The sequence below is a fragment of the Pleurodeles waltl genome, chromosome 4_1 (genome assembly GCF_031143425.1).
Source record: "Pleurodeles waltl isolate 20211129_DDA chromosome 4_1, aPleWal1.hap1.20221129, whole genome shotgun sequence".
Classification (NCBI taxonomy): Eukaryota; Metazoa; Chordata; class Amphibia; order Caudata; family Salamandridae; genus Pleurodeles; species Pleurodeles waltl.
Window position 1 is genome coordinate 17,169,409 of NC_090442.1, and position 12,794 is coordinate 17,182,202.

Genomic DNA, 12,794 nt, shown 5'->3' on the forward strand with positions numbered 1-12,794 from the left:
GCTTTTAGTGCAGCATATCTAGATGATATAGCTGTCTTTAGCTCCAGCTGGGATGATCACCTGGTCCACCTATGGAAAGTTTTGGAGGCCCTGCAAAAGGCAGGCCTCACTATCAAGGCTTCAAAGTGCCAGATAGGGCAGGGGAAAGTGGTTTATCTGGGACACCTGGTAGGTGGAGAACAGATTGCACCACTTCAGGGGAAAATCCAAACTATTTTAGACTGGGTTCCCCCTAAAACTCAGACTCAGGTGAGAGCCTTTTTAGGCCTCACTGGGTACTACAGGAGGTTCATAAAGAACTATGGCTCCATTGCAGCCCCTCTTAATGACCTCACATCTAAGAAAATGCCTAAAAAGGTATTATGGACAGCAAACTGTCAGAAAGCTTTTGAGGAGCTGAAGCAGGCCATGTGCTCTGCACCTGTCCTGAAAAGCCCCTGTTACTCCAAAAAATACATTGTCCAAACTGATGCATCTGAATTAGGGGCAGGGGCAGTCTTATCACAACTTAATTCTGAGGGCCAGGATCAACCTGTTGCTTTTATCAACAGGAGGTTGACCCCTACAGAAAAGCGTTGGTCTGCCATAGAGAGGGAGGCCTTTGCTGTGGTCCGGGCACTGAAGAAGTTGAGGCCATACCTGTTTGGCACTCACGTCATTGTTCAGACAGACCACAAACCTCTACTTTGGCTAAAACAAATGAAAGGTGAAAACCCTAAATTATTGAGGTGGTCCATATCTCTACAGGGAATGGACTATACAGTGGAACATAGACCTGGGAGTACCCACTCCAATGCAGATGGACTCTTAAGGTATTTCCACTTAGACAATGAAGACTCATCAGGTCATGGCTAGTCTTATTGTCCTTCGTTTGGGGGGGGTTGTGTAGGAAAGTACCATCTTGCCTGGCATGTTACCACCATATTTCACTGTATATATGTTGTTTTAGTTGTATGTGTCACTGGGACCCTGCCACACAGGGCCCCAGTGCTCATAAATGTGCCCTGTATGTGTTACCTGTGTTATGACTAACTGTCTCACTGAGGCTCTGCTATCCAGAACCTCAGTGGTTATGCTCTCTCATTTCTTTCCAAATTGTCACTAACAGGCTAGTGACCAATTTCACCAATTTACATTGGCATACTGGAACACCCTTATAATTCCCTAGTATATGGTACTGAGGTACCCTGGGTATTGGGGTTCCAGGAGATCCCTATGGGCTGCAGCATTTCTTTTGCCACCCTTAGGGAGCTCTGACAATTCCACATCGTTCAGGGCCAATTCCCCGGACTTTGTGAGTGCGGGGACACCATTACACGCGTGCACTATACATATGTCACAACATATGTATAGCGTCACAATGGTAACTCCGAACATGGCCATGTAACATGTCTAAGATCATGGAATTGTCACCCCAATGCCATTCTGGCATTGGGGAGACAATTCCATGATCCCCCGAGTCTCTAGTACAGACCCGGGTACTGCCAAACTACCTTTCCCGGGGTTTCACTGCAGCTGCTGCTGCTGCCAACCCCTCAGACAGGTTTCTGGCCTCCTGGGGTCCAGCCAGGCTTGTAAACAAAGCTAGGCAGAACAAAGGACTTCCTCAGAGAGAGGGTGTTACACCCTCTCCCTTTGGAAAAAGGTGTTAGGGCTGGGGAGGAGTAGCCTCCCCCAGCCTCTGGAAATGCTTTCATGGGCACAGATGGTGCCCATTTCTGCATAAGCCAGTCTACACAGGTTCAGGGATCCCCCAGCCCTGCTCTGGTGCGAAACTGGACAAAGGAAAGGGGAGTGACCACTCCCCTGACCTGCACCTCCCCTGGGAGGTGCCTGGAGCTCCTCCAGTGTGCTCCAGACCTCTGCCATCTTGGAAACAGAGGTGCTGCTGGCACACTGGACTGCTCTGAGTGGCCAGTGCCAGCAGGTGACGTCAGAGACTCCTTCTGATAGGCTCCTCCAGGTGTTGCTAGCCTATCCTCTCTCCTAAGTAGCCAAACCTCCTTTTCTGGCTATTTAGGGTCTCTGCTTTGGGGAATTTTTTAGATAACGAATGCAAGAGCTCATCAGAGTTCCTCTGCATCTCTCTCTTCACCTTCTGCCAAGGAATCGACCGCTGACTACTCTGGAAGCCTGCAAAACTGCAACAAAGTAGCAAAGACGACTACTGCGACCTTGTAACGCTGATCCGGCCGCCTTCTCGACTGTTTTCCTGGTGGTGCATGCTGTGGGGGTAGTCTGCCTCCTCTCTGCACTAGAAGCTCCGAAGAAATCTCCCGTGGGTCAACAGAATCTTCCCCCTGCAACCGCAGGCACCAAAGAACTGCATCACCGGTCCTCTGGGTCTCCTCTCAGCACGACGAGCGAGGTCCCTTGAACTCAGCAACTCTGTCCAAGTGACTCCCACAGTCCAGTGACTCTCCAGTCCAAGTTTGGTGGAGGTAAGTCCTTGCCTCCCCACGCTAGACTGCATTGCTGGGTACCGCGTGATTTGCAGCTGCTCCGGCTCCTGTGCACTCTTCCAGGATTTCCTTTGTGCACAGCCAAGCCTGGGTCCCGTCACTCTAACCTGCAGTGCACGACCTCCTGAGTTGTCCTCCGGTGTCGTGGGACCTTCCTTTGTGACTTCGGGTGAGCTCCGGTTCACTCCTCTTCGTAGTGCCTGTTCTGGCACTTCTGCGGGTGCTGCTTGCTTCTGAGTGGGCTCTTTGTCTTGCTGGACGCCCCCTCAGTCTCCTCACGCAATTGGCGACATCCTGGTCCCTCCTGGGCCTCAGCAGCATTGAAAAACCCTAAGCACGACCCTTGCAGCTAGCAAGGCTTGTTTGCTGTCTTTCTGCACGGAAACACCTCTGCAAGCTTCTTCACGACGTGGGACATCCATCCTCCAAAGGGGAAGTTTCTAGCCCTTGTTGTTCTTGCATAATCCACAGCTTCTACCATCCGGTGGCAGCTTCTTTGCACCCACAGCTGGCATTTCCTGGGCATCTGCCCACTCCCGACTTGATCGTGACTTTTGGACTTGGTCCCCTTTTTCCACAGGTACTCTCGTCCGGAAATCCATAGTTGTTGCATTGCTGGTCTTCCTTGCAGAATTCCCCTATCACGACTTCTGTGCTCTCTGGGAAACTTAGGTTCACTTTGCACCCACTTTTCAGGGTCTTGGGGTGGGCTATTTTTCTAACCCTCACTGTTTTCTTACAGTCCCAGCGACCCTCTACAAGGTCACATAGGTTTGGGGTCCATTCGTGGTTCGCATTCCACTTCTAGAGTATATGGTTTGTGTTGCCCCTATACCTATGTGCTCCTATTGCCATCTATTGTAACTTTGCACTGCTTGCATTACTTCCTTTTGCTATTACTGCATAATTTTGGTATTGTGTACATATATCTTGTGTATATTTGTCATCCTCATACTGAGGGTACTCACTGAGATACTTTTGGCATATTGTCATAAAAATAAAGTACCTTTATTTTTAGTATATCTGTGTATTGTGTTTTCTTATAAGATTGTGCATATGACACTAGTGGTATAGTAGGAGCTTTATACGCCTCCTAGTTCTGCCTAAGCTGCTCTGCTAAGCTACCTTTTCTATCAGCCTAAGCTGCTAGACACCCCTCTACACTAATAAGGGATACCTGGACCTGGTGCAAGCTGTAAGTACCCCTTGGTACCCACTACAAATCAGGCCAGCCTCCTACAATGGTGTTGTGAGGTACTTTGAGATGAAAGCTTTGGAAAGATCGGATATCTGCTCCCTGTACTGAGCTTGGCCACAGAACACTGAGACTTAAGCTTGATGGACACTGTGGGCCTCCTACTCTCTCCATGGCCGTCCCCCACCTCCAGACATATATTAACTGTGCTACATCACCAGCTGGGTAGACAGATGGTACTTTACTACACAACCCCCCCCCCCCAAACGAAGGACACTAAGACTAGCCATGACCTGATGAGTCTTCATTGTCTAAGTGGAAATATCTGGAGAGTCCATCTGCATTGGAGTGGGTAGTCCCAGGTCTATGTTCCACTGTATAGTCCATTCCCTGTAGAGATATGGACCACCTCAACAATTTAGGGTTTTCACCTTTCATTTGTTTTAGCCAAAGTAGAGGTTTGTGGTCTGTCTGAACAATGAAGTGAGTGCCAAACAGGTATGGCCTCAACTTCTTCAGTGCCCAGACCACAGCAAAGGCCTCCCTCTCTATGGCAGACCAACGCTTTTCTCTATGGGTCAACCTCCTGCTGATAAAAGCAACTGGTGTATCCTGGCCCTCAGAATTGAGTTGTGATAGGACTGTCCCTACCCCTAATTCAGATGCATCAGTTTGAACAATGAATTTATTGGAGTAACATGGGCTTTTTAGGACAGGTGTATCCATTAGATTTCCTTTAGTCCTACACGAACCATGCTGTCCACCCCCACTGACTGGGTTAGCAGCCGCCTGAGAATTGTCACGTATTTTGCACATCCAGCCAAAGCCCAAGCGGCTGAGATGTCTCCATGCAGGTCCACACCCACCAGAGCCAAAGCTACTGGAATTATTAACTATCTCCTACCGGCTGCTAATATGGGACAGCAGCACAGAAGGTGTAGCCAACTTCAGTAATGTCTGCTAGTAATGTGTGCCTAAGTGATGGTTCATCTGATGCTCTGTGGTAGCTGTTTGAAGACCTTTAGAAGCATGCGTGGGATGTGGAAACAGCAAGTGCTCAGTGCATGCCGCCATGTTGAGCTTGTTGTCCAAGGTGATCCCCAATTGTCTGGTGTGATTGGTGGGTGTTGGTGTTAGCTCTAGCTCCATCAGCCAAAAGGTGGTATCAAATGGGGAAGTCTTGTTTCTGAAGGCCAGTACTTACATCTTGTTGGAGTTGAGCTTTTCATTTGGTTCTCATCCATTCTGCTACCATTCTCATGCAGTTGTTGAGGTTGGTTCTGGTGACATTTGTCTTGCCCATCAGGGAGAGGATGAGTTGGGTGTCATCAGTGCAGACAGGTCACGCAAGATGAGAGCCGCTGTCTCTCCTTGGTCCAGCATGGTCCAGCATGGTCCAGATGGTGTTGGTGGCTGCGATGAGGGCTGTTTCAGTGCTCAGTGTTTCATGTGGTCAGAACATGATGTTCCTAGCCTTTGACATTCTTTTCCTACTAATCATTTCTACCAGGTATTACATCCATTTGGCTCAGTAGTAGCACACAAGATTACAAACCCTCAGAAAACATGGGGTTTGCAAATAAATTCCAGGAGTGAAATACGGTGTGCTGACAACGCTGAGCAAGGTGTTGTACTAACTTGATATCACACTGTAGAAGCTGAATTAAATAAACAGGCAAATGTCAAATTCCATCAGCAGCTTTATACGTGAATTCACGGGGCCATGAGTATACAAATAACATGTCCTAGTTGACATGTTCATCAGCACTATTATGCATGAAAACCACAACGGTGTGAACAAGGTGGTTTCTTCATCACTATGGGCAAATACGTGGAGTGATGTTGATCAGAAGATGCATGGAGTTATACACACATTAGGCATCTAACCAATCACAGTAAAACAACATTTCATGATGGCAGCCTGATTCAAGATGACCACAAGCGTGAACTTCACATTACTCAAATGGGTGGGACTTTCCAAGGGGTCAACAAAACAATTTCTTCACAACCTTTATCCAAACACAGGCTCTTGGCCTCAGATCTATGTGAACACCCAGATATCTGGCTGTTGCTTGGAGAATGAAGTAACGTATGTCATGTGAGGTGTCTCTTTTAAGCGAGCCTTACGTTATCTACAGTCATCCCAATTCTGAACTGTAGGAAAGTACCCTCTTTCTTGGTATGGTTACCTCATTTGTCTGCCTGATGTCAGTGTGGTTTACTGTGTTCACTGGGATCCTTCTAACCAGGACTCCAGTGATTATGCTCTCTCTTCCAAAACTCCTATTTCATCCCACAACTGGCACACTGGTGCCCCATTATAAGTCCCTAGTATATGGTACCTAGGTACCCAGGCAATGGGCTGCAGCATATATTTTGCCACCCATAGGGAGCCCAAACAAAGGGTTCTGCAGGACTGCCACTGCAGCCTGCGTTAAAAGGTGCAAGCACCCTTTCACTACCACTTTTCACTGCACCAGGTCACTTCTAAGTCACCCCTATGGCAGGCCTTCTATCCCAGAGGGCAGGGTGCAAAGTACCTGGGTGTGAGGGCACCCCTGCAATAGCAGAAGTGCCCCCACGAACGCCAGGCCCATTTACCCAGACTTCGTGAGTACGGGAACACCATTTTACACATGTACTGGACATAGGGGGTCATTACAACATCGGCGGTAAAAGCCGCTTACCGCCTTCCAGAAGACCGCCAACACAGCGCCGCAAAATTCCGCCACAGCTATTACGACCCACATCTCGAAATCCGACAAAATTCAGACACCCACACAAGTCCGCCACACCAAAGGTCAGAGATAAACTAGCAAAAACAAAACCTCCACGTCACGCCAACAGAAATACGCCCATGCTATCACAACCCACGAATCCACGCGGCGGTCTTTCAAAAGTGGTATTCCATTGGCGGTACACACCGCCGTGCTCAAAATACACACACATCTCCAAAACACCACCACATTGGACAATTTAAAATACACACACCTGATACACATACATACACCACTCCCACACTCCCAAAAAAATATAAAACACACACCCACAAACCCCTACGACCATCATTACAGAGAGAAGGCCAGAGAGAGACACCACCATCAACAAATTAGCAGCCACAGGCACTCATCACCATCACCCACACAACTGCCACGCACAAAACACCACACAACACTACATATCACCACACCTATCACCACACACACCACCCCACACATCACCTACACCACCCCATGGCACGGCAAAGACACCACAGGTTCTCGGAGGAGGAGCTCAGGGTCATGGTGGAGGAAATCGTCCGGGTAGAGCCACAGCTATTTGGAGCACAGGTGCAGCACACCTCCACAGCTAGGAAGATGGAGCTATGGAGAAGAATAGTGGACAGGGTCAACGCAGTGGGACAGCACCCAAGAAATCGGGACGACATCAGGAAGAGGTGGAACGACCTACGGGGGAAGGTGCGTTCCGTGGTCTCAATACACCACATCGCGGTATAGCGGACTGGTGGCGGACCCCCACCTCCTCACCCACAACTAACAACATGGGAGGAGCAGGTCTTGGCGATTCTGCATCCTGAGGGTCTCGCAGGAGTCGGTGGAGGAATGGACTCTGGTAAGTCAAATCTTAACTATCATATCCCCCACCCTACCTGCATGCTATCACAGACCCCCTCCCCATCACTCCAACTCCTCACAAATGTACTAATAACACAAACCACCCATCCCAACACCAAGCCCTGCATGACAAAACAAAGCATGGACACCCCTCACTAAAGCATGCCCACTGCACATACCCATAACACCCCCCTCAACCATCATCACACAAGCCCCAACACAGGAATGCTAGCACTGGGGTACACGGTCACCCACCCATTGCACACCATGACACACACAGATGCAATAATCATGCTTTTATACCCCTGCAGGACCACTACCCAACGTCACCAGACAGGAGGGTCCAGACATCTCCACCCCACCCACAGAAGAGGCCCACAGTGATGACAGCAGCTCATTCCAACTGGATGCAGATGACCAGCCCGGACCATCGTGGGCCTCGGGACAGTCGGTTCCCCTCACACAGGCGCAGGCCACCACAGACCTTCCACCCTCTGGTAACACCAGCACAGCACCCACCCAGTTGGCCCATACTTCCGTGCCCAGGACACGTCAATCAGCTGTGTGTCCACCACTACAGGGAACCCAGGATAACCCACCACCCCAACAACAACAGGGACCTGGGGCAGTGGCAGTGGGCACACGGTGCAGGGGACGGAGGCACAGGAACACAGGGGAACTGGGAGGGCTGCTGTGCGACAGGGGGCGGAAAGGCCAAGGGAACCCACTCTCCACGAGGCCCTCTCCTCCATCATGGGAGCATACCACCACTCCCAGGAGATGATGGCAAAGGTCCTGGCAAGTTTCAGGAGACCCAGCGCATGCAGGAGGAACAGTATTTGGGGTTCAGGGAGGAACTCAGACCCATCAGCTCCGCCCTGGGCACCATCGTAGGGGTGCTGAAGGAAATACTTAACACCAGGAGGGACACTGTGGCACTCCAAGGGGCCCGTGACACTAGCATGGACGATGAACTGCCCACCACCTCCGCCGGCGCTAGTGGACAGGAGGCACTGCCACAGGACCACCACACCAGCACCCCACCCCTTGCAGACAGAGAACCACCCTGCAAGCGGTCCCTGAGATCCAGGAACAAGACAGAGCACGATGCCAAGACCCCCGCCAAGAAATGAGACCACCCTGATTGTCATCCTACTGTCCCACTTTGTAACCCTGTCCATATTGGAACTGCCCCAGCTACACTTCCTATGCCCATATGGGTAATGCACCTGTGAGACTAATAGACTGGACTCTGCCATGGACATTCCTCCACCATCACCCCTCACCATTTTACAACCCCCCTCCAATATTTAGCACTTCAATAAACACCCTTGAAGCACAAAACAATCTGGAGTCAGTCTGTGATTTCGAAAATGTGTATTAGCAATGAGTGACAAAATGCGTTTTCAAATGTAATGTCAACATACCTATGTCACACATCTCAAGTCCATGAGGAATCTAAGCAGATGACACACGATGGAAACCACACATGTGAAACCGTAAGGGAAATGTACAACTCAGTGACCACTGGTTGAAATCGACAGACAGGATAGAGGTAGAAGTGTGAAAGTACTTGTAGTAGGCAGGAATGTTTTCTCCCGTATGTCACTGGAAATATTGCTGGATAACTGAGTCCCTGTTGTCAATGTCTTCTTCCTCTGCTTCCTCCTCATCACTGTCCACAGGCTCCACAGCTGCCACAACACCGTCATCTGGACCATCCTCCTGCAGAAAAGGCACATGTTGCCGCAAAGCCAAGTTGTGAAGTATACAGCAGGCCACGATGATCTGGCACACCTTCTTTGGTGAGTAGAATAGGGAACCACCTGTCATATGGAGGCACCTGAACCTGGCCTTCAGGAGGCCGAAGGTGCGTTCGATCACCCTCCTAGTCTGCCCATGGGCCTCATTGTAGCGTTCCTCTGCCCTGGTCCTGGGATTCCTCACTGGGGTCAGTAGCCATGACAGGTTGGGGTAACCAGAGTCCCCTAATAGCCACACACGGTGCCTCTGGAGTTGACCCATCACATAAGGGATGCTGCTATTCCGCAGGATGTAGGCGTCATGCACAGAGCCAGGGAACGTAGCATTTACCTGGGAGATGTACTGGTCTGCCAAACATACCATCTATACATTCATCGAATGATAACACTTACGGTTCCTGTACACCTGTTCACTCCTGTGGGGGGGGGGGCAGAGCTACATGGGTCCCATCAATGGCACCTATGATGTTGGGGATATGTCCAAGGGCATAGAAGTCACCTTTAACAGTAGCCAAATCCTCCACCTGAGGGAAAACGATGTAGCTCCTTACGTGTTTCAGCAGGGCAGACAACACTCTGGACAACACGTTGGAAAACATAGGCTGGGACATCCCTGATGCCATGGCCACTGTTGTTTGAAATGACCCACTTGCAAGGCAATGGAGCACTGATAGCACCTGCACTTGAGGGGGGATTCCTGTGGGATGGCGGATTGCTGACATCAGGTCAGGCTCCAACTGGGCACACAGTTCCTGGATTGTGGCACGGTCAAACCTGTAGGTGATGATCAAACTTCTTTCCTCCATTGTCGACAGGTCCACCAGCGGTCAGTACACCGGAGGATTCCGCCATCTCCTCACATGTCCCAGCGGACGGTGCCTAGGAAGGACAACAGCGACCAGAGTCAAACAACTCAGAGGTATGTCTACACAGAACACCATTCATCCACAAAATGTGGCCTGTATTTGTGTTGTGAGACAAGGCCTTGGTCTGTGTGACGCAGTTGGTGATTAGGCCATGTGGGCCCCTGAAACGGCGGCTGCCTGACCTCTAAAGTGGGACAGTGGGATGTGAGGTAACTGCGCTGGCGTTGTACACCGTTGCGGTAGGCAGTCGAAGACCGCGGCGCAATGCTGCATTGGTTAACATTGGACCCTATGGGTCCCAGGAGCCAATGACGATGTACTCCGGCAGTGATGTTACGTACCTATCTGTTCAATCACTCGATACCTGATCTTCGACAGGAGAGGACCTACACTGCAAGTTCTGCTGTGACCTCGGTCTGGAAGAGACAATGGCTCGTGCGTCTGGGGAAAGGGCGCCTGCCTTCACTGCAGAGGAGTTGGAGAAGCTCGTGGACAGGGTCCTCCCCCAGTACACGCTACTCTACGGTCCTCCAGACCAACAGGTAAGTACATAGGGAGCCCTTTGTATGGGCTATGTCTGTGTGGAGAGGGCTGGTTGTAAGAATGAAGGGGGCACAGTTCTGCGTGCATGGAGGACTGTGAATGCATGTGCCACATGGCAAGGGTAGGGATGTGGGCCACTCACTTAAACGTTGCAGTTGGTAATGACTTCTCTTCTTCCCCTGTACATGTCATGTAGGTCAGCGCCCACCAGAAGAAGGATATTTGGCGTGCCATCGCCAAGGACATCCGGACCCTGGGGGTCCACCACAGACGGAGCACCCACTGCCGGAAAAGATGGGAGGACATTCGCTGCTGGAGCAAGAAGATGGCGGAGGCTCAGCTGGGGATGGCCTCCCAACGTGGGAGGGGTGCCTGTCGAACCATGACCCCGCTGATGTTCCGGATCCTGGCGGTGGCCTACCCTGAGTTGGATGGGCGCTTGAGGGCATCACAGCAGAAACAAGGGGGTGAGTACAACATCATTCAGCGGACTTTGCGTGCAGTGAAGGTGTCTGGGTGGGGAGGAGGGCTGTGGGTTTCCCTAGGCCAGGGCGAGTTCCGTAGGCTAGGCCCCTCCGTAACGCAGGCCATATGGCACCCCACCCCACCTCTGTAGAGTGCCAAGTACAGGTATTCATGCCCCTGTGTTATCTATGTGTGCAGATGTCGTCCATAGCCATGTAGGCCATATCCCAGGAATTGCATCTGTAGAGCCCAACAGCGCGACGTAGTGCAGGGGGCTGCTGTGTCTGTATTGTCCGCCAACGGTAGCGGTAAGCCATGCACTCAACCTGTCTTTCTTCTGTCGTCCCCCCCTTTTTGTGGTCTCCCTGTTCTTGTGTGCATCAGCATCATCAGGCGGAGGTATAGTGGCACTGGAGCACGAGGGAGCTGCATCCCACATGGCCATGGAGGGGCACACCACGGACTCAGAATACACCAGTGGGACGGAGGGCGAGGGGAGCACCATGGCGGTAACTGGAGAACACCGTAATGAGATATAATCTCAGAAATAGAGAAACTTTAAAAGCTCCTGACAGATATACTGATTCATGTCCCTCTTGTTCCTTTCAGGGCACACTGGATAGATGGAGTTAGAGTGGGCCGGTCAGAGCAACGTCCTGACTACGTGAATCAGAAGAAAGACTTACAGCGGTCTTCAGACAAGAAAGAAGACAAGTCCCCACAACAAAAGCCACAATTTAAAAGGAAAAAGGTGACAGCAATTTCAAATAAACATGCCAGTGAACATCGCTGAAGAACAAGACGTGAGCAGTGACCGTGCTGGACAGCGCAGCAGAGGTCACAATATGTCACCAGAGTCTGAAAGATCATCAGGATGCGACAGCAACTAACAACTTTCTTGCAGTCGCGACTGTGGACAGGCACGCTCTCCCACCTGACAGGGTTTATGATTTAAATATCCAAATTGAGGGAGACAAATAGCGCACTATTAGTGTAATTTTTCGTGAAGAACTTAATTGTGATATCCTATTGGCAGAAAGAGACCGGCCACCCTAACACATCCAGAAGCTCCCGCATGTAGAAGTCATCTTGCCTTCTTTCTCAGATCTTGGTCTGGAAGTGGTAAAAGAAGCCTACGCTGTTGACTGGGCTTTGGTGCAGGCACTTGCGCTATACTGGAACCACTTAAGGTGGGATAAGGATTCCCCCTACCATATGATACCAATTAGCTCTACACTCCAGCCTCAGCTCCAATATCCCTTTAAATACAAGGCTAAAGCTCCATTGAGAGAGATCAAATAAAGACTGTGGTTGTTGCTTGTTGGTTGATCTCAAACAATAACCCATTTTCTAACATAGACCTTGAGCCCTCTTCGGAAGCAGTTGACTGCTGTCTTCAATTTCTGGGCCTAATTTATACTTTTTGCCACAAAACTGCGCAAACGCAGTTTTGCGGGAATAAGTATAGTGCCTGCTTGCACCATTCCACAGCTCCAGCTGAGCACCATATTAAAGGAATGGTGCAAGCAGGTGCTAAACTTGGGCTATCGTCTTCAAAAAATACGCTAGCCAGGTGGGGGGTGGCGGTAGGGAAGGAGGGGGTTGTGTGTCAAAAAGTGACGCTAGGCTGGTTAGGGGCAAAATTAATGCCTCTAACCAGACTAGCGCCATTTCCTGTTGCACAACCACCAAAAACATGACTCCTGTCTCAGGAAAGACAGGAGTCATGCCCACCACCCCAAAGGCCAACACAGGGGACAAGTGTCCCCTGGGCATGGCCATTGCACCCTGTGCCATGCGGGGGGCCCCAAGTTAGGGCCCTCAATGGTACTTTAAAAGTTAAAAAATACTTAGCAATACTTACCCTACTTACCTGGTATGGGGTC